We start from the raw sequence: 22,063 nt of genomic DNA, 5'->3' as shown, positions 1-22,063 counted from the left end.
GGCTTTCTGCAGTCTTTTGTGGGAGGTATATCCCATTCCCACACTCCCTCTTTTTTGTTTTACCATCACGGACTTGAGAGTGCTATGAGCCCATTCCACAATGGCTTGACCTGTAGGGGAATGTGGAATACCCGTGACATGACACATCCTCCACAAATGAAAAAGTCAGCCATCCATTTGTATGTATAGGCTGGCCCATTGTCGGTCTTTATGGAGACAGGTATTCCAAGGGCTGTAATAGCAGACACAAAATTATGCTGACTGTTGCATTAGCATTAATCAAGTTATAATAAGCAGCCCAGCTCAGCTCCATGAACCAGCCTCTGGGCTGACTGACAGAAGCTCACAGCCAATGGGAGCTCTCCTAGGATGCAGGCATCTTATTGAATCAGGGTCTGGGGGCACGTGGATAGACCAATGACCTGTCTCGACCTGGGAGTTTTGAATGGGCTATAAAAGAAAGCCCTGGACAATAAATCGTGCTGTTTGCTAATGACCAACAGGATTTTGTCGTGTGTCATGTCTCAGACATATGAACATCGCAGGAATTATTAATGTAATACGTGGTGACCCCCTGATGTGAGGACAAGCAGTAGCAGTCCAAGGACCCAAGGAAATTGCAGAGAGAGACGGAGTGAAAAGCTGAAAAATAAAGAGGCCAGAAAGACCCCGGAAATAGGCAGCAAAGGCTGCAGGAGCTAACTCTTGTGACAAAGATTGCAGAAAATCACAGCTTAAGAGCTGTGTGGAAGAGAAACCAGAAAATCTGGAAAAGGAAGAGGCTTGAAAGAGCCCAGAAGCTGCAGCAAAGACTGCAGGAATTAAGCTTTGCAACAGGTTGCAGAAAATCACAGCCAAAGGGCTACGTGGAAAGGAAACTGGAGAAGTTGAAAATAGAAGAAAAACCCCACGGGAGACATGGAAAATCTCATCTTTAAGCAGGAAACCCCCATTTTGAAGGTATGGAAGGCTTCTTTTATGGCATGGGATATAGATTATGATGAAAAAGCATTATCGGCATTAATTAACTGGTCGGAATGCTACGGATTTAAATTAACTAAAGACACTGCTTTTGACTTTAATATCTGGAAACATACGTGTAAAATTATCCTGCCAGCAGCATCCAAAGGTGATGAAAATGCAATAAGAGTTATAAAACCGTGGAGGCTCTTTTGGGATTTAATAAGACTATTAAATACTGAATTATATGGGGAGGAAAACACACCGGATGTGTTTTCAGGGGGAATGCATACTGTGAGAAATAGCTACTCACTTTTCATAGTTTAGGAAGGTTTATTAAACCTTATCAAAAATGCAACAGAAGACTGAATAGAGAAAAAGGTTACGGCACCGGGAGCAAAGGATTTTTCCCGCCATGTGCTCAGCCCCCTCATAATGGAGGTTTTCCCTTTTTAACACTTTAACCCCTCCCAAAGTTCTGTCCATCAACCTGTTATAAATGATCAGCCAGAAATCCAAATTAATAAATGTGAAAGATTTTATTTTCGCGACCAAAATACAGTCCTCAAAAACCACAGTCAAAAAGACAGTGTCGAGCCTGGGATTGGCGCTGGGTGAACCTAGATCCGGCCTCTATTGCACCGGATCTCCCTCTGTTCATGAATGCTGTTTCCAGCAGGGCTGTTTTATACAGTTTTTTATGCCTGAGGCAGAGATGCCCCAATTTCTTTTGTAACCCTGCATATGCATGAAGGTTTCTTTCACTGTGCAGGGCTGGACAATTGCTGTTTCCTGAGTAGTGGCAGGTGCTTATCATGTCAGGGGAAGTAGTGTATTCAGATGTATGTTCCTTGGTGACTTCGGTTATCTTGATTGATGATATCTACCAAGCGATGATCACCCTTGGGTATTCCCTGATGGCTCCTGAGGAAGCCCATCTCCGTGCCAGCCATGTCTTTTATTAGTAAACGAGGCATTGTTCTCCTGCTGCCAGCAGGAGTTTCGTAATTCCAATGTAGTAATCTGTCTCCAGGTTGCTCATGGTCAGAGGCTTATTGGATATTAGAGTCTTTTTACAATTTTTATTTTATACATTCTTCCCTTAAGCATGAATTACTTTATAACATATATTAGAGTCCCTCCCCTTCTACATAAACACATTAATTAATGCTTTCCACTACAACCCTTATATCTATTATCTACATTTTAGCTCTCCCCTTCTACATAAACACATTAATTAATGCTTCCCACTACAACCCTTATATCTATTATCTACATTTTAGCTAAATCTACCCTTCACCTCTTGGGGCTTCCTACAAGAAGAGGGGGGACTTTTCAGACTCTTTCTGTGTCCTGTTCTCCTTGTGGGTCCCCTTGGTATAATTTGTAAATGTTTCCATCACCTTTGATTTTTTTTTTCAAATTTCGCTAAGACTTCAGTGCCCTTACTTTCCTGTTCACCTTCCCCCATGTTGATGATTTTGGATATCTTGCTATTTTCGGAAGCCAGCTCTGGGTCCATTGGCATAGCCGCTATTTGCATGCCCTGTACCATGGAGTGTATCAGCCTAATAAAGCAAGGTATTAGGCACGGTAGGAATTTGACTCCGGTTACTGAACACATCACAAAGAATATTATCTTTTTCCACCAGGCCCCATCGAATAGTCGGTCCCACCAAGTTGCCTGCAAGATGGAATTCCATTTTTAGACTGGGACATGAGCCACCTTTTTGATCTCTGCTGCTAAACCTCTGATGGTTTCTCCATAATCCTCAATCTCAATGCAGCACTCGGACTCATTAAATTTTCCACACACTCCCCCTTCTTTGGCCAACAAATAGTCTAATGCTAATCTGTTTTGGTACACGAAAGCCCGCACTTGAGAATGCTGCTGGCTTAACAACTCAAGGGCTACTGAGGTGTGGTTTGAGACTATTTCTACCACTGCCTGTAGCCTAATTAGTCTGTTCAGTAGGTAAATTGGGGTCCTATATCCCCAGCTCTCATCTTGTGCCCATGTGGCCGGCCCATAATATTCTATTATCCTCTCAGCCAGCCATTCTTCCTCTCCCCATGTCTGACTGCCTCCTACGGCAGGGAATTTCTTTTTCAAACTTCTCTTCTCCCTGTTCAGTCTCATACAAGGGAGCCCCTAACAGGTCGCTTTTTGATCGGGGGAGAGTGAAGAACACAGGTTGTATCATACCTAAAGTGCACAACCCTTTGCACTTTGGGGGTAATTCACTATACTCTTTCTTCCCACAGATCCAGTAAATTCCGTCAGGGACTTTCCACCTGATATTTGTTCTTCCTGGTTCCTTCCAATATTCTCTTAATTCCTCCAAGGATTGGTAAGGGTTAACTCCGGAGCCTTTGACCCAACAAAGTCCAATCTTATTGTTCCATTCACAATTTGCTTCTCTTTTCTGACTCCAATATCCCATAGGAGGCTCTGGTTGCCAGATTTTGCTCCTACTACTTGAATTTACCGCCAACATGGATATACACAGGGTATACCCAACCACCTCGGTATATTCTTTTCCTTCCCTGCTGATACAAATCGTTCCAATCACTCTCTGATCCAGCACCCAACCCTCAGGTCTCTGTGTCATCCTAGAGACCCAGGTGTTATCCCATTTCAACAGCTCTTCTGGGGTTAAACTCTCACCTTTCCAAGGCCACTTCTCAGCAGATTTCAGCCCCCCACAAATCCAACAATTTGACAATCCTAGTTCCGTGGCAATTTCCTGGACAAGGTCAATGAATAAGTTTCGATCTGGGGCAGGTAGTCCCCAGTCAGCATATTGTCTCTCAAGTTGCTCATATTGCTCACTCAGAGTTTTCAGCCTTTCTTGCTCCACCCTCCTTTTCCTCAACTCTGACTCCTGTCTCTTCAACTCCTGAGCTATCTGCTTCATTTTGCTTTCGGGATCTATCCCTTCCTTGTTTTTCCAGAAGCAGAAAGCCCTATCATATTGCAGACAGACCCTGTCATCATTTGCCTCAAGGAGGTCCAAGATGACAGGCTCGCTGTTCAGAGAGAGCTTATTTTCATATTTCAAATTCTTTCCAACCCAGTACATTTTCCCATTCATTAAACACATTTCAAGTCAGGTATTATCATAATACAATGTGTTAACTTGATAATACACTACAAAAACCAGTTCAGTTTTTCGCCCGACCGACACAGTCCGATTGCATTGGTTACAAACAGGGACTGATGTCTTTCCCGCACCCCTCTTTTGTATTTTGTGATTGAACCCTTCTGACAGCCTACCCTTAACTCTTGCCTTTTGATTGAAACATAATGTTTCTTCGCCCAATCTGCATAATTTCGATTGAGTGCCATTCATGATGCAGTACCTGCCTTGCTCCATGATGCAATCTTCCAGGGCCTGGTATGCTGAGACTCTCTCTCCTTCTTGTCCCTCTTGGACAATCCAAGTGCATTGTCTGCACTCTTCAACAGGATTCTGCCCTCCTGTCTGAGACGGGATCTCAGTGTGCAAACTGGCTGTTCTGCACACGACTAGACTCAGGCCCATTAGGATTCCCCATAGGCATACTCCTCTGCCTTTGCCTGCGCCCCCTGGGGTGCCACCAGCGGTGAGGAAGACCATCTTCTCGGCAGCAAGAGTATTCTTCCAGGATCTCACTCTCGGACTGAGCCGCATACCTCCTCTTAAAGGCGCCCCACCTTGATACCTTGACTGCATCTGCGCTGCAAGGAACTCTGATCAATTTTTGGCACTCGACCTCTACGATCTCAGCCTTAGAATCTAGTTTCCCTCTTATACCGTTCTTGAATATGTGATACCACTCTTGAGAATCCAATTCTATTATTCCTAAATTTGTGGCGAGAGTTAAAATGCGGTCAGTCAGTTCAAGTTCTTCCTCCAAACAGCAGGTACACAACCCCTTCAGCCACTGTCCCCTTCTACAATGTATAACAAAGACTTCCAGACAGTACTCGCACTTGAAGTACATGAAGAGATAACATACACAATTTGGCAGTATACAACTTATCCACTCTCCATCGGTCATTTACTTGGACGGCGTAGCTTTATCTTTAGGTCTCCAGGGGAAGAGGCGATCCTCCACTCAGGAGCTTCCTCCTGATGCTCGACCTTTTTCACCCACGACGCGTGTGTCCAGCCTTTTTCCGCCGTCTGAATGGCCGTGTCTGTTATCAGAAGGACAAGAAAGGGACCTTTCCAGTGAGGGGAGAGGGGAACTTCTTTCCAAACTTTCACAAGCACTTTGTCTCCCGGTCGTATTTTGTGGATAGCAAACCCCAGAGGAGCACTCTGGGATACTATCCCATGTTTCATTAGTTCCTGTAAATTCTTATTTATCACTATCAAGTAAGGTTGAATTTGACTATTCTCCAACCTGGGGTGTCCCACTGGCATTCCATGTTCATATGGCATTCCATATAACATTTCAGACGGTGAGAGCCCCATCTCTGAGTGAGGCATAGTCCTGATATTAAGCAAGGCAAGGGGGAGGCGCTTCAGCCAGGACATCCGGGTTTCTATTATTAATTTTGATAATTGCGCTTTCAATGTCTGATTCATTCTCTACCTGTCCCAAACTCTGGGGATGCCACAGATTGGGGGGTTCCCACCGGATGCCTAGAGCCTCAGCCAACTGCTTAATAATCTTTGAAGTGAAATGAGTTCCCTGGTCCAAATCTATGTAGTTTACTACCCCATATCGGGGTACAATTTCCTCCAAAAGTATCTTGGATACTGTTTGAGCTGTTGCCCTTGAGCTCGGAAAGGCTTCCACCCAATGGGTCAGTTTATCTACTATTACTAACAAGAATTTGTACCTTCCCACCTTGGGCAGTTCAGTGAAATCAACTTGAATTCTTTCAAACGGTTGGTACGCTATGGGTCTGCTTCCCAGCATTGCCTGTCGTGCCTTAGCCTGGTTAATTTTCTGTCAGATCAAGCATCCTTGTACCTCTTGCTTGGCCGATTCCTAAAGTCCTCTGCACCCGAAAAATTTGAAGAACTGTTCTGCAAGGGCCTGTGTCCCCCAGTGAGTTTGTTGGTGCAACCTCCTTAAGATTCTTCTGGTATAACCCTTTGACACTAATTCTCTCCCGTCCGGTAATTTCCACTTACCTTCCTCCAATCTTCCCCCAATTTTCTTGTAACCTTCAATTTCTTTTTGGGAGGGCTGTGGAAGATATTCTGGGGCCTCGGTTCCTTCGATCTCCGGGGTACTTACCATCAGTAACGCTGCGTTTTTGGCCTCTTTGTCTGCCAGGTTGTTTCCCCGGATTCGAAACTGCATTCCTGCCTGATGCCCTTTTACGTGTACTATTGAAATTTCCTCTGGATCCCTTACTGCCACCAAAATTTGCCTTATTAATTCTCCATGCACCAGTCCCCATCCTCAAGTGTCGATCAGCCCTCTCTCTTCCCAGATCTTCCTGAATGTGTGGACCACCCCAAAAGCATATTTGGAGTCTGTAAAAATGGTCTCCTTTCTTCCTTTCAGCCTTTTCAAAGCTCTCAAGATTGCGTACAGTTCGCATGCTTGAGCCGACCATCCCGCATTCAGAGGACCTGCTGCTATCACTTCTCCTGTCCTGCCATCCATGACTGCATATCCTGATTTCCTTTTTCCTTCTATCACTCTCACTGATCCATCCACAAACCATTTTTCTCCCTCTTCTAATTCCTCCTCCTCCAAATCCAGTCTAATCTTGGTCTGCAGCTCCACCACTTCCATGCAGTTATGTATGAACTTCTCTGAGACCTCCCCGAACAAAAATTGGGCTGGATTTTGTGCGGTCGTTGTTCGTAGCTCCAAGTCAGGTGAGTGAATCGAAATGGCTTCATACTTTAGCAACCTAGCGTCTGTGAGCCATTTGTCTGCCTTTTGCTGTAGTATACTCCGCACATTATGCAGCGTGTATACCACCAACGGAGCCCCAAAGGTTACCTTCTTAGCTTCTTTCACCAACAATGCCACAGTTACAATTGCCTGCAAACAAGTGGGCCAACCCCTGCTTACAGGGTCCAGAAGCTTAGATACCTAACCTACCGGTTTCCTGGCCCCTGCCCAGTCCTGTGTCAACACACCATGGGTGGTATGACTGCTGACATCCACGAACAACTGGAATGGCCGTTTCACGTTGGGGAGGCTCAGCACTGGTGCTGCCACGAGTGCTTCTTTTAATTCCTTAAATCTCTCCTCATCATTTTCTGCCCATTTTAATTTGTTAGTGGTTAGCTTTTCATATAAAAACTTTACCTTCTCACTGTCCCCTTCAATACATTGCCGGCAATATCCCAAAAGTCCCAATAATTGTCTCATTTCTCTCTTTTTCTGTGGAAGAGGCAGGGCAATGATCCCTGCCACCCTCTCGGGGTCTAATTTCTTCTTACCTTTTGTTAACCAATGTCCCAAATACCTGACTTCGGGCTCTGTGAACTGCAGTTTCAACTTAGACACTTTCAATCCTTTGTCCCCTAAGAAATTCAAGAGCGCTATAGTGCTCATCCTTACATCCTCTTCCCTTGGACCAGCAATCAGTAAATCGTCCACATACTGTAATAATTTTGTTCCTTCCACTGGTACAAAGTGACTCAGCACTTGCTCGAGTGCTTGCCAAAACAAATTTGGCGAGTCCACAAACCCCTGAGGCAAAGATGTCCACCTGAATTGCTGTTTTCGGTTGGTTTCTGGGTCTTCCCATTGAAACGCAAAATAGTCTCTGCTGTCCTTAGCTAAAGGACAGGTCCAAAAGGCATCTTTCAGATCAATCACGCTGTACCACGTGTCCTCTGAAGAGACATTATTCAACAAAGTGTAAGGATTTGAAACCGTGGGGAACTGTTGCAGTGTGTCGCCATTTCCTGTCTCACCTATCCCATCCCCCTCAGGTACGCCAACCTTTCCCCCTCCCCCTTTGCCCTCCTGCCTGGGACCTGTCCATTAATCTTCACCTTCCAGCAAGGCGTCGTGTGATTGGCAGATGCCCCCCAGGCCTGGGCTCATTGGTTTGTCCTAGTGTCCACATCCCTTGCCCCCTCCCCTCCTCACACCTGGTTGGCCCTCACCTGTCCCTCCCCTCCCCCTGTCCCCGGGGCTTAAAAAGGACACGAGAGCATGCGGCCGCTGTCTGTCTGGGAGCTGTTACCACATTCGGAGGTCTACCATGCTACAATAAAACTCTGGATCTAAGCTCTACGGTAGAACCCGCTTCTTTTCTCTTCACCGTCGTCCGAACCTTTTCCACCAAAGGTAAACTGAGTTCCTATTTTGCCTGGATTTGTTCTGAGCGCCCAGCTGCAGCACCCAGCCAGCCAAAGGTATCTCTGCGGTGAAAACACCACAGCTGCAGCCTTTGGTCCAGCAGCGAGGCCAGACGAAGCCAGGCAGGACACACCCCGAAACATTCGGGGCTTAATATTTAATAGGAAACAGTGTCTTAGTCCTTTGATTCACAGCCCTTAAATCTTGCACTAACCTATAACTACCATCTGTTTTCTGCACTGCCAATATTGGGGTATTATGTCTGGACATGCACGGCTCCAACGTTCCTTTCTTCACTAATTCTTCGATCACTGGTTTCAGCCCCCTCCTCCCTTCCATGGGAATGGGGTACTGCTTTACCCTAATAGGGTCTTCTGGCCTCTCAATTTCAATGTGAATTGGTTCGATGTCCAACCTCCCAGCCTCCCCTTGAGTGTACCAAACTCCCTTCATCCTCAGCAGTGAGTTGGTACAACCTCACCTTGAGCTGGGAATTCTGCACCACTGGGCTGATTTCTAGTGTCACAATCAGATCCCTTCCCAGCAGATTGTATTCTGCTTCCTTGACCAGTAACATATTTCCAATGTAACACTTATTCTCTGATTCTATTTCCACGTTTTTAATATTGGAACCTTAAAGGGTTCCCCTTTTGCCCTGATTACCATCATAGTATCATGGCTTATAGAGCATCTGAGTGGTAATTGCTGTACAGTGGTCCGCTCAGCTCCAGAATCAACTAAAAACACTACCTCCTGCTTGTGGGGTCCCAGTCTCAACTTTATCAAGGGCTCCTTGGATGTCTCGGACCCCAAATTAAAAAGCCCCTGACACCTTGTCCTGGTTTAGGGCAAATTTGGAGGAGAATTTGCAATGAAGGGCCCCTCCAGTAAGCAAACCCACACGGTCCCTCCACCCAACTGGTTCGGGAAGGATTCCTCAGAGAGAAGTGGAAAGAACCTGTTTATTTAATAGGCACAGCACCCCCCAGCACACAAAATGAACAATACCGGATGACACCGCTCTGAAAAAAGATGACAAATTCAGAAAGTCTCTGTTGGGGGGTGGTCGCTCTGTTCTCAGTCCCTCCAGCGCTGGGGCAGCTGCTGCAGGCCACAAGGTGCAAACTCTCGGTGTTCCCAGGTCCCAGTCTGGAGCAGGTTCGAAATGGTCAGAAAAAGGAAAGGAGAAACAGTCCAGGAAGAAATTTGGACAGTTTAGCTAAACTAGCTAATGAGCAAAAGCAAGCAGAAGCGAAGCAAGCAAGAGCGAGAGAGAGCAAACCGAAAAACAAAAGCAGAAAAAGCAAAAGCTGCAGTCTCTGTCCCACCAGGCTGATAAGAAAACCAAAACAAAACTTTCCCTCTTCAGAGCCAGTCTTAAAGGTACAGAACATAATATCCAACATTAACAGAACACATGAATGGGGATACAAGCATCATAATGTCACCCTAGGACACACCTCTAGTCTTCCTGAAACATTTTCTTGTTCTTAACTTTCTTCGGATAATTCCTTCAAATGTGGCCCTTTTGTTTGCAGTAAAAGCTCTCAATATCCTTTCTCTGGCTGAGTCCTTACCTTGGGAAGAGTTCTGCTTCCTCGGGGGCGCTGACTTTGCCAAACCCCGGACTTGTTCTTGTTTCTGTGTTTCCCTTACTGCAGCCACTAGTACTTTTGCCTGGATTTTCTGTTTCTCCTCATTCCTTCTCATGTAGACTTTCTGGGCCTCCCGAAGCAAATCCTGTAATTCTCTATCTTGCCATCCCTCTATCTTTTCTAGTTTCTTCCTTATATCTTCCCACGATTTCACCACAAATTGAGTTTTCAACAGGACCGCCCCGATTGGGGACTCAGGGTCCGTTCCTGAATACATTCGGAGGCTCTTTCTCAGCCTTTCCAGCCATTCAGTGGGTGTCTCATCCTTTCCCTGGCGCTCTCTGAGTACTTTGATCATGTTTTGCCCTTTCGGCACCACCTCCCGTATACCTTGTATTACCATGTTTCTGAGGTTTATCATCCTCTGTCTACCTTCCTCTGTCTGGGTGCTCCAAGACGGTTTCTGGTCCGGCCATCTCTGGTCCCCTCGTTCCCCTTGTGGGTTCCTGTGTTCCCAGTCCCTGACTGAGGCTTGCCTGATCATTTCTCTTTCCTTGTTGTTAAACAATGACCTTAATATTGCATTAAGGTCATCATAGGTGTAAATGCTGGTTCTGAGGAACTTATCTAGTCTTTCTGCAACCCCCAACGGATCATCCATCAATTTCCTCATCTCCTATTTGAAAGCCCTGATGTCCCCTGGATTGATCGGCACATTCATGAAGCCGATAATTCCCGGAGCGGTCGGCACTTCCCATAAAGGGAAGAGGTTGGGCTTTTCTTCCTCGTCTTCACTACTGTCATGTTTACCTTCCTAGTTCTTCGTCTTGTTCGACAGGCTGGGGGAGAGCTGGCTCCTCCCAGGAGGAGGACTTGCTTCTCTTCCGATTTGGGTGGTGGCAGGGGCTGGGGCCGCTCCTGTGGGAGTGAAGGCGTCGAAGCCTGTTCTTGTGGGAGCAGAGGCACTGAAGCCTGCTCCTGTGGGAGTGAGGCTTCTGGAGGTGACATGGGCACCAGAGGTACCTGGACTTGCAAAGGTCCCGCAACTGCGGGCATGGGGACTTGAGCTTGTACAGGCTGGGGCAGAGGGACCAGATAGGGAGGCGGGAGGTTATCCAGCGGCTCCCATTCCCTGCCCCGAGTTGCCGCGCGCCTGTGGGCCCGTATCGGGAATAATCCTGAACAAGCATTTTTCCACATTCCAGCATATTCTAATTCTTCCAAGTCTTGTGGGTACTGGTCGGCCACATGATCATATAAAGTTTGGCATGTCCACATTTCGAACGTGCCGAAAACAGGCCAGACCACGTACCTCCTGATCTCTTTTCCTCCCCATTTCTCGATGAAAAATGGATCATTCTCTCCTTGGATTTTCCCTCCCTCCTAGGGTTGTCTTCCCAATGTTCTAACATCCATCCCAACGGACTATCTCTTGGGATTTCAGGTAGAACCTTTTCTGGGGCTTTTGAAGGCTTTTCCTGGGCTTTTCTCTGAGCCTTGCTTTTTCTCTGTCCCATCTTTGAAAATGACTTCCCCCGACCTTTCTTACCTTGAGTTTTTTCCGGCTAGGATTCTCGAAGAGAATCCCGGGTCTCTACCTGGTACCTGTTTTTGACGTCTGCTGAAAAAAATCTACCAGTTTAGCCTCACGGAGAACCATTCCGTGGGCTTTTCGGCTGGTAACGAGCTCTCTTACCTGAATTTCCAGACCAGAAGGTTTATCAGCTCCCAAACACTTCTATGCCGCCTCACATGGCCGAGCTGCACTGAATAACCCCCCACATCGGCATTGTTCCTGGGAGAACCGTCCCCCGCAGCCCCCCTGCACAGAGAGACACCGCCGCACAGCAAGATGGAGGGGAGCGGCGGGGTCCTGACCGGCAGCGGGATGCGCCCATACCAAAGTGCCATGCGGAGCTGGCGTGTCCGATACCAGCATCCCGAAAATGCCACCCAGTGTCTGCCCTGCGCAGCTGCTGCAGGGGCTCGGACAGTACCGCCATTTCGGCTGGGCAGCCAGTGAGCATGACGCAGCTCCAGCTCCGTGCTGGCCCTGGGACCGCACCCCTGCCACCGGGGCCGATCATGCCCCTCATCCCCTCACCCGGACCGCCCCTGCCCGGAGCTGGTTGGCTCAGCCCACAAACTGCGCCCACAGCCCCGCTTCCGTAAACCACGCCTGTCTGCCACCGCAACACAGGGGTGGAACCTGAGACGACATCGCTACAAATGCCCGGATGTTACCACGTCGTCACACCCGGAAGCACACCAGAACCAGGAAGCTCCAACACCATGATACAGAGCCTCGTTCCCAGCACCAGCCCCGGACATGCAGCTGTCACTGCCGCAGCACCATGGCAGCTACAGTCAAGGTCTCAACAAGGCGAGGAAGCCCCTACAACGCTGCTGACGCCAGCTCCAGCCCCTTTGATGTTCCGAGCAGGAAACATTCCCACCCGAGACCCGGTAATCTTCTGGACAGAGGTAAAACAAAAGGCTATAGATTGTGGAGATATAGAAGAAGCTGAACTAATTTCTGTACCCATGAGCTCACCATCATCCAAGAACTGGCAACAGGGTGAGGGAACAGTTACAGCATTCCCAGTAGTGCAAGGTAATGGGACAACACCTGTCAAATACATACCCTTTAATTGGCAAATCCGCTCAGATCTATGCCAGCTAGCTGCTAAACATGGGTTAGGATCACCTGCTGTTGCAAATATGCTTTGATTTATAATACCTAGTGAATTAACTCCCTATGATATGAAGCAGCTTGCAAAACTGCTTGGTAGTCCAGTGCAATATATGTTTGAATTGAGCTGGCAAGCATAGACAAGATCAGGGACTAAAAAGCTCAAGAGCTTTGCAGCAGAACCCATGTTTTGTGGCAGGGATCTCTCAGCTTATAGGACTGTCTCCCATGGAAGACCCACAAAGCAAAGCACGTTTAAACCCCTTTATTCTAGCCCAAGCAGAGGATTTAGCAATGAAGAAGCAAACAAAAAAATCCTAACAGCTCCAGCCCAGACAGGAAGCTTCTACCAATCAAACCCCAACAAAACTTCACAGACACCCTGCCTTCTGGTATTTTGACAATTGGAAAGGTTCCATATTCCAAAAACTATAATAAAGTGATAACATATGGTGAAAGTAAAAATATTGAAAAGGTACCACAAAAGAATTACAAAATTGTACAACTGTTTGTTAAATATTCCTTAGAGTTCATAGTACAATATCTGTCATTACTGTTTACATTTATTAAAATCAAAATCATTAAGCCTATGGTAGCTGATTTTACTAAAGTTATTAAGAAAGTATTACATTTCTATATCAGGCATGGGCTGCTGTGTATCAAAGAGATCATAGGATATATATTAATAATTAGTCTCTTAGAATTCCTAATAGCCCTGCTTGCATTATTTCTAGATCAAACCTGAAGATTCAAAGAATGTAATCATCTTAACATTCTAGGTCCATTGACACATACACAGAATATTAATTTACTAACATCATAGGCAAATTTCAACTACAAAGTCTCTAACCAAGAATTTACCACCTATCATCATTTTAAAACCTAAAGTTAAAGTGAATAACAAAATTTCTAACTCCTAACAAAAGGGAAAAAGTAGATTGGTTGCACTGTTTTCATATTAACAAAATTTTCTTACACTAGAATAGTGTTCAAAACCAATATTTTGTTCCTATTCTTATTTAGTATACAAAGAAAAAAGGGGAAAAAAGGTTGGGGTGAATACATACTCCCTTTTTAGTCTTAAGTAATATCGTGTTCTCATGTTTTACAATGAATCATGTAACAGTACAATGATCCTATGATAATTCAGCTGCCTAAAAAACCAAGGTAAATGCATTACAATGAACACTGAAAACCATAGACACCAGCCCGATGTCCCTCCAACAGACATTACAGAGCCATGTAACCAAAACAACTGATAACTGCCTCATAGAAATCTGTGACTTTTGAAATAACAGTTCATGTAAGGACTCTATTCATTTACGAATTGCCTTATCTGTTAAGCTTGTTTTTGTTACAGTACTAAAGTTGAATGTTTTGAGGTTTTCTAAATTCAGTTCAGAGTTAAGATATAGCTTACAGCTTTGTTTACAAACTAGTTTTCATGTTTACAGACTGTTTTCTGTTTACAAATTGTTTTGCTAGGTTTCTGTTTCCAAATTGTTTTCTCTAGTAGTTAGACTTTCTTCAACAGTTTTAGGAGTTAAGTAGCTTGTTGCTGTTAAAATAAGCTATGATTTGTAACCTAAACACTAAGAAATTCTTACCTACAGACTCTAAACCAATATAATGCACCTTCACTAATACATAAGTCGTGCAAATTAAAACCATGCTGTTTGTGTCACCCTGTTTGCTAGGGACTCCTACAAATAGATGACAGAGCACAGATCACAATTTTTAGTAAAGACAAACGGTGAGATGTTGTATTAGCATTAATCAAGTTATAATAAGCAGTCCAGCTCAGCTCCATGAACCAGCCTCTGGGCTGACTGACAGAAGCTCACAGCCAATGGGAGCTCTCCTAGGATGCAGGCATCTTATTGGATCAGGGTCTGGGGGCACATGGATAGACCAATGACCTGTCTCAATCTGGGAGTTTTGAATGGGCTATAAAAGAAAGCCCTGGACAATAAATCGTGCTGTTTGCTGATGACCAATGGGATTTTGTCGTGTGTCATGTCTCAGACATATGAACATCACGGGAATTATTAATGTAATACTGGACATCTTTTGCGTGTTCACCTGTATGTGCGGAGGCAAAAATACATGTCGAAAAGGTATCAATGTAACATGAACGTGTTTCAACTTAGCAAACTCAGGGATATGTGTAACATCAGTCTGCCAGATTTCTAGAGCTTGGAGTACCCGGGGATTAACTCTGAGGGCAGGTAAGGGTGCCACCTATTGACAGTTGGCAAAGGCTTGCACAATTTGCCGTGCTTATTCGTGTGTAAGCTGAAATTGTTTTTGAAGAGCTGCTGCACTCTGGTGAAAAAAAACCCATGTGACAGACATGCCTGAGAAAAAGCATCTGGCACAACAACGGCCCCTGCTAACTTGTCTGCACGGGCATTACCTTCAGAGATGAGACCAGGAAGACCAGTATGGGAACATATGTGGAGGATATAATACCTCTTAGTACGTAACTGCACTGCAAAACGCAAACACAGTAATAAAGAAAAGAGCAATGGGTTAGTTACTTCCTTGATAGAAGCTTCTTCTATTCTTGTCACTCTACCTGTAACATAAGCAGAGTCAGTAACAATATTAAGTTCATCTTGAAATTTTTCAAAAGCCCTAACCACAGCTGCTAATTCTACCAGTTGAGAAGAACCATGAACTGCTTTTGTATCTTGTAGCCACTGCCTGTTACTTTGCCACACTATCACAGACTGCCCGGTCTTTCCAGAGCTATCTGTAAACACTGTGTAGGCATTGGCAATAGGAATTGGGGAACAGTAAGATTTTTCAATAAAATTAAGATAAAAAATGACAGGCATACCATCAAATTTTCTGCGAACCCGTCAAGCACTTAACACCTGTGTGATCTGTTCTAAGGCTCCTGTTGCTCTGGGTGTCAGGGTGTGAGGGGAAGTAAGTTCAGGGTTCCCTTTCAATAACTGGAAAAGGGGGTAGAACTGTTCAGTTGTAATACCCAATTAATTGTTCTCAAGAGCTTTTGCAAATCATTGTGCATGGACACTCGAGATAATGGAAGGCACAGAAAATGTAAATCGGGGGTATTGTGTTCACAAAGTAGTACAGTAAAAAAAAATCAATATTTTAAATTAATAACTATGAGGGTCCAGAATTGCAGCAACATTTCAGGAGACAGTAGCCCTGGCTGTAGGGCTCCCATAGGTAAAATAGCATTACTGATTTTTTCAGGATCGTGCAGCAATTGCCATGTTCCCTCTTTTTCTGAATAACAAAAACAGGAGAGTTCCACGGGCTAGTTGTGGGAACGATATGGCCAGCATGGAGCTGCTCTTGTATAAGCTGGTGTAAATGTTGCATCTTTTCCTGAGATAAGGGCCACTGGTCCACCCACACAGGACGATTTGTCGTCCAGGTGAGGACTGGGACATGCTGCTCAGAGGTGGCCCCTATGATAAATTTGTTCCCAGCACGAGACCCCATTGGCTAAAGCATTCTTGTGCCCCCAAAGTAACAGGGAGTGATAGTACATAAGGTTTCATGGTGGCACTGTGACTTTCAGAGCCCTCTATTGTGACAAAATTGACACTCTGCTTTGGAATAGAGAGGCCTCCAACCCCAGCTAGACCTTTAGCAGCTTGAGTCAGTGGCCAATGAGTGGGCCACGCTGAGAAAGCTATAACAGTACAATCAGCACCACTATCAAGTATACCAGCAATTTGTAGCTTCTCGTTTTGATGCCAAAGAGTACATTTGAGAGTGGGTCTATGACTGGAAAGTGATTGTGCCCAGAAGATTTTGTGGCTGCCTAGTGAAATCGAAGCCACTGTTACCTCTAACTTGTGAAAAACTACCGGGGGGGTTAACATGGAAATAAACAAGTTGAGCAATTTGTGCCCCTTCAGAAATTCGATATTATGTTAGAGGTCATTGGTTGGAGACAGAAATGACATGAACTTACAGAGGGTCCTCAACAAACAGCGCCGAGTTTATTATGGCTGCCTCTTTTATAGGGGGTTTGAATTTCCTGGGTTTAGATAGCCGATTGGATGGGATTTCTTACTGCCCAGATCTCTGACCAATGATGTGTCTGCATCTAGGCTTAAACAGGGTTGGCCAAGGTCTCTGAGTTTGAATCCAATCTATCACCGCCTTATCCGGGGACCTGTTTTTGTTTCTAGGCTGGTCGAGTTTAGGGGGGCAGCTTCAGACTAGCTGCACTGTGACAATTTGACATGGGGGTACAGGGGTCCAAACCATTATCTGAACCTCCCCAGTAAAATCCCTGTCTATAAATCTAGACAGAACAAAAAACCCCTGCTTTGTGGTTGACGCTTGACCAATCACAAGTGCACTGCACCCCCAGTCCAGCGGTCCCCAGACATCTGAAGGCAAACAGTGCACATCACTGTCCTGAAGAGCTATTGTGATGGCAGAGGCCAGGTCCATGCCAGTGCCACCTGCTGTCCATGCTCACAAGGCTTTTGAGGGGATAAGTGTAGCAGGGCTTGATTTGCTATCCATGCGCAACTCCCCCCTGTTCTCCGCTGGCAGTTTACCAGAGCACCCATTGATGTAGCTGGGAGCAGCACCCCTTCTTTATTAAATCTAGACCAGCATTGTTTTACATGATGCTGTCCCTTCCGGCAACGTGCGCATACACCTTAGTCCCCAGAACCTCTTTTGTTCTGGGGGCATTTGCATCTCATGTGACCCAGCTTCCCGCACAAAAAACAAACACTCAATCCGGAATGAACGCTCATCGTAGCAAGAGCCTCCAAAAGCAAAGTCACATTATGACTAGCAGCGCCAATTCCCTGACAAGCCTTAAGCCTTTCTACAACAGTGGGGCTTGCAGGGGCTGTAAAACCTTTTGACAGGATTTGTGTTTTCCACTGCTAACTGCTTCAGTAATATTTCTTGCATGGTGATGTTGCCTATTTGCTTATCTAGGGCAGCTTTTAACTTATCTAGAAACTTAAAAAAAAGTTAATCAGCTCCCTGTCTTATGTTAACAAATGAGGTTGTAGTGAGACCACCATCCAGCACTTTATGAAAAGCCAACAGAGCGAGCTCCTTTGACTGACTAAGAGCTTCCGCAGGCAACCAAGACTGCATTGCGGTTGGCACATATTGACCCTCCCCCATAAGAGTTTCGTCACCAATAGGTCACAAAAAGTGCCCCAGGGGTTGCCGCAAATTGTCCATAGTTTGAACAGTGCAGAGCTCTCTCCACTCCAACATCCAGACAGTGAATTGTATACTCATCAGCATAAGCCGTGCTATTTGCTTAAAGTCTTGTGGTGCCAAGTCATACAAGTTCACCACAGTTTCCAAAAGGTTAGTAGTGAATGGGGCACTGATGCCATTGTCTATGGCAGAGCGATGCAGCTCTTTTACGACACCATAAGGCAAGCTTTCCCATATAGGTAGTTAGTGGGATTGGTAGATAACCAGGAAGGCATGCAATAAGTCTGCATCTCCTTCCGTGGCAGCCTGTTTTCTCACCACTGCCCACCGATCAGGGGGTGTAAGAGCCATAATGAGGGATGTGGGACTCCAGGCAGCTCTTCAAAATGCAGTTTATTACATCCAAGACGTTACAGCAGTCCAGGGTCGTGGGAGACAGAGCTTGTGCCTACAGCTGTCAGCTCCAGCTGCAGGAAGGCCTAGAGACCCTTTAATTTTGGTTACAATGCATTATATACTTTGCTGAGCATCTTAATACAGAAGAACCAATCTATACCTTAATTTTTACCTATAGCCTATCATAACTACTATAATTACCATATTCATGTTACTATTCTCCAATCACTAAAAGTTAGTATGTTACAGTTTAAGCTAGAAGTTATTTTTCAGTTTTCTTGCAGTGGAAAATTCTGAGACCTTTTTTCTACTTGCAACATTGGCAGACTTGTTTTCCTGTGCTATCTTTCTGCTTGGTAAAAACATCTTCTTGTTTCAGGTGGGTTTATCCTTTGCTCTAAGTCATAAAAACCCCTTCTAACTAATATACCCTTTGCCTTCTTAGTTATCCAGTAAGACTGGCTCAGCAATTCTTTTCTTCTATATCAAAACTTGCTTTCATTTCTATTCCTTCTTCAGATTCTACATTCAAAAATATTTCTGCCAAGCATACATATCTGTTAAACTTTCTTGTCAAATTTTCATCCTTCCCAACAGGGGGGAAGATGTTGAGCTCCCTTCCTGATGCAAACAGATCAAGGGACCAGGGGCCACCCACCGGTTCTCCTCCCACAGCCTGGAGAGACTTACGGTCAAAGTCTTGTGTTTTGTGCAACAGTGGTGCTGAAGGAGCAGGCGATGAAGGAGCAGGCACCTGAAGAGCCTTCATGGCTGTCGCGGTGCCATGAGCGTCTTTCTTTTTCCAGTTATCTGGTGACGCATACGCCACAGGTAAGGCATACACAGTCTGCCGCGAATACAAAAGCTCCACCAGCACTCTGCCGCCTCGCCTAACGCGGTCCCACAAAGTGTCCCCTAAAACATTCCATGTCTGAGGGTCAAAAACATTGGTACTATTCAAAGTTGGATCCCAGTCTTTCCAATCTGAAGATTCAACTTTCCTGCCATGTTTCTGTGAAATCTGTTTCAGCATCTCCGCAACGTTCTTCTGCTCCTGGGAAACACCACACCCCATAGTTCTCAGCTGCTACCCTTTTGTTGCGTCACATTGCAACTGAGTTCATCGTGTCCAGGGAGGGTGCAGCTGCCAGTGCTGGGCACGGGAACAAACGAGATGGGTCTTCATTTCATAAAGCTCGAGAATCCATTTATTACCCCTGGGGAGGAGGGGTGGGACGAAGATGAAAGATCAGGCAAAGGCAGGGTCATGGGATTTTTATAGGGTATCGCAGGGGTGGAGTTAGGGTTTGGGTCAAGGGAGGAGTTATTAGCAACACAAGAAGGGTAAGATCAAATTCTTGCCTCTTAGGAACAGGGGTATTCCACACCCTCTGTCCTGCAGAGAGGTCAGCTGGCACCAGGAGCTTCGTTTTAGCTCCTGGACTTCATTTCAGCTACCGGGCTTCCTTTCAGCCCCTCTGTAAAGTTCAGCCAAGTCATCCTCACTGGTGCAACTGCTAGTTGCCTTTCAATCCCTGATGCAGGGCACCATTTGTGAGAGACTGTGACACAGACTCAGACCAGCAGGGAATCTGAATCGTTTATTCAAAGAAACAAGCTGGTTTTATACACTTTTTCAAGGCACAGTATTTCCTTACATGGTAATTCTCACAACTTGACCTACTCCATTTTACCATGTCAGCAACACACGTTCTAAATGTCCTTCTGCGGGGTGATCACATGCTGTTCACCTGTCAGTCAGCTTCCAGGAGGCTTCTCTCCCGTAGTGCTCTACCACGTGACACCTCCTTCCCCCCCAATGTCAGACGGAGACAAGCCTTTCTGTGCTGCCATGTGCTTCTGCAGACGCATCCCACAGCCCTCAGCTCAATTCCATCCCATCTCTTCCCACAGGCAGGTGCGATGATTCCTCCGCGGCTGCAGGTGGCGCTGTGGTGTGAGCTCAGATGCCTCTTCACGTGGGTAATGGCAGGCACGCAGGCGGGAGAAATAGAAAAGGGGCTTCCTTTACAAACTCACAGTAGGCAGCCAGTCCCAGTGCCCCTCCAGATGGCAAAATGGGCTGTAGCAGGAACCTCAGAGTGGCGGCTGGAATGGCAGAGGCAGGCACACCCGGGATAGCAAATGAAATGTAGCAGAAGCTCTACAGCTGTAGCAGAAGCCACAGGGTGTCCCGGCAGGCACAGAGTGCTGGGTTACAGTGTAGCAAAAAACCTGGAGCAGTGGCAGAAAAACAGCAGGGCTGGGCAGCAGCAGCCGGGTTCCTAAACACAGTCAGGAGAGGCTCCCTCAGAGTGGGGAGGGGCTCAAGGTCCCAGGTTTTCCCCTGAGGCACCTGAGTAGATGGTGAGGGTCCTTTCCAGTGAGGTAGGGTGTTAATAAGGTCCCAGTCCAACAACTGCTCTTACAAACAGAACCTCACTCACAATAGGAGAAAATAGTAGGAGATGGACCTCCGCACTGGTGGCAAATTCTTCCCATAGCGACTGCAGCCTGTCTCACCTCTGATCCCAAGACCGAGAGAGTGCTTGGAGCTGAGCCCAGCCCCTAACCCCCTAGGCAAAATCTCTGGGTACCTCTGCCCTTCCCAAGAGAAGAGACCCCAGCTAAGGGGCTGCAATCAGGTGCACCTCTTCCCCCTGTTATAGATGACTAATGAGATGGTTGGCTCTCACAATTAAGGGGTGAACGATACGTGTGTAGTAAGAGAAGTTTTGTAGATGTATAGTTATGTTATTGTATGTCCTCCCCGTTGCATTGTTATCACGGGATGGCCTTGGTAGTTGGGACATTTGGGGAGGGTTGGCTTGTTACTATGGTAACACCTGACCTCCAACCAAGATGTAAGAAAGTGATCTCCACCACTAAATAGCAAAGAAGGAGTTGACTGACAAGACTTTAGGAGGGGCTAGAACTATAAAAGGCAGAGCATCCATTTTGTAGACGAGCACATGGTGGTTTATTCCATGCTCCCAGCTCTGTAATTTTTCCTTATTTAGTCCTTTTGTTGTATTTTTGTTAAAGTTTAATAAACCTTTGACATTTTAAAAGTGAGCAGTCGTTTCTCACAAAATGGGGGTTCATTCTGGGAGAAAAACCTTGTCTCTGTGGCCCTAGGAGATTTCGAAAGAGAAGCGTACCCTGCCGCAAGTTCGGCAGCTCAGTCGGGTCTCCTGGGACGATCGGTGATTGCAGGTCAACACCCTGGGGACAGCAGAGGACTAAATAATGAAAAACAAGAGGGGGAAGAAAAAGCAGACAAAAATTGTGAGTATTTGTGTGCGTGTGAGAGTCCGAGAGTGTGTTTGGAGTGTGTGTGAGATTTGAGAGATTTACTGGATTTGGGGGGGCTCAAGAACACCTGGTGATGCTGGGTTGAGAGTCACCAGATTTTGGGGGGGGTTGACCACGCTTGTGTGGGCAGCAGGGTCTCAGATACCAGGCATGAACGCACTTGGGTGATGGCAGGAAGGGACCCAACACAGCAGCTCTCAGCACCCGCTGGCCTGGCAGGAGCAGTGGCAGCAGCGGCAGCGCGAGGCGCGGTTTATGTGCAGCACTGCTGAGGACTGGGACACCAAAGCCCAATGTTGTAATCTCCGGCGCCACCAACTTGGCTAGGAGCGTGGACGGCAGCTTGGAAGTGTGGGCACAGTTGCACATGGAGCAGCCGCCAATTGGTGCCTCTTAGCGAAGCCCTGGCACCAGGCTGCCTGTGGTGACTTGGGGTGCCAGGAATGGGGATGGCCAGCAGGGCTGACCCAGGAGCACTGGACTGTGGAGACTTCTCTGCAGTATCCGCTGGCATAAAAAGCCACAGGGTCGCAGGACCCCACATGGTGGGAGGGGGGCCTTTTGACAGTTGCCCTAGCACGCCAAAAGGCACCAGGGTGTGAGACCCTGGTGGCAAAAGAGTAGAAGGGCTGATACAGTCACA

General features: G+C 46.3%; 2 long non-coding RNA genes across 2 annotated transcripts; one reads left to right on the top strand and one right to left on the bottom strand.

Moving 5' to 3' along the window:
- Positions 1-9,179: 9,179 nt before the first annotated feature.
- LOC129046997 (uncharacterized) lies at positions 9,180-11,995 on the bottom strand. Its single transcript, XR_008508923.1, has 2 exons — positions 11,527-11,995; positions 9,180-9,384 (listed from the first exon to the last, which is right to left on the bottom strand). It is a non-coding gene; the product is annotated as an uncharacterized LOC129046997 (long non-coding RNA).
- Positions 11,996-14,027: 2,032 nt separating this feature from the next.
- LOC118701513 (uncharacterized) lies at positions 14,028-21,180 on the top strand. The gene is made up of 2 exons (XR_008508924.1): positions 14,028-18,936; positions 20,020-21,180. It is a non-coding gene; the product is annotated as an uncharacterized LOC118701513 (long non-coding RNA).
- Positions 21,181-22,063: the final 883 nt, after the last annotated feature.

Source organism: Molothrus ater, chromosome W, assembly GCF_012460135.2.
Source record: "Molothrus ater isolate BHLD 08-10-18 breed brown headed cowbird chromosome W, BPBGC_Mater_1.1, whole genome shotgun sequence".
Taxonomy (NCBI): domain Eukaryota; kingdom Metazoa; phylum Chordata; class Aves; order Passeriformes; family Icteridae; genus Molothrus; species Molothrus ater.
Note: the sequence above shows the minus strand (reverse complement) of the source record. Positions and strands in the feature narration are given on the sequence as shown.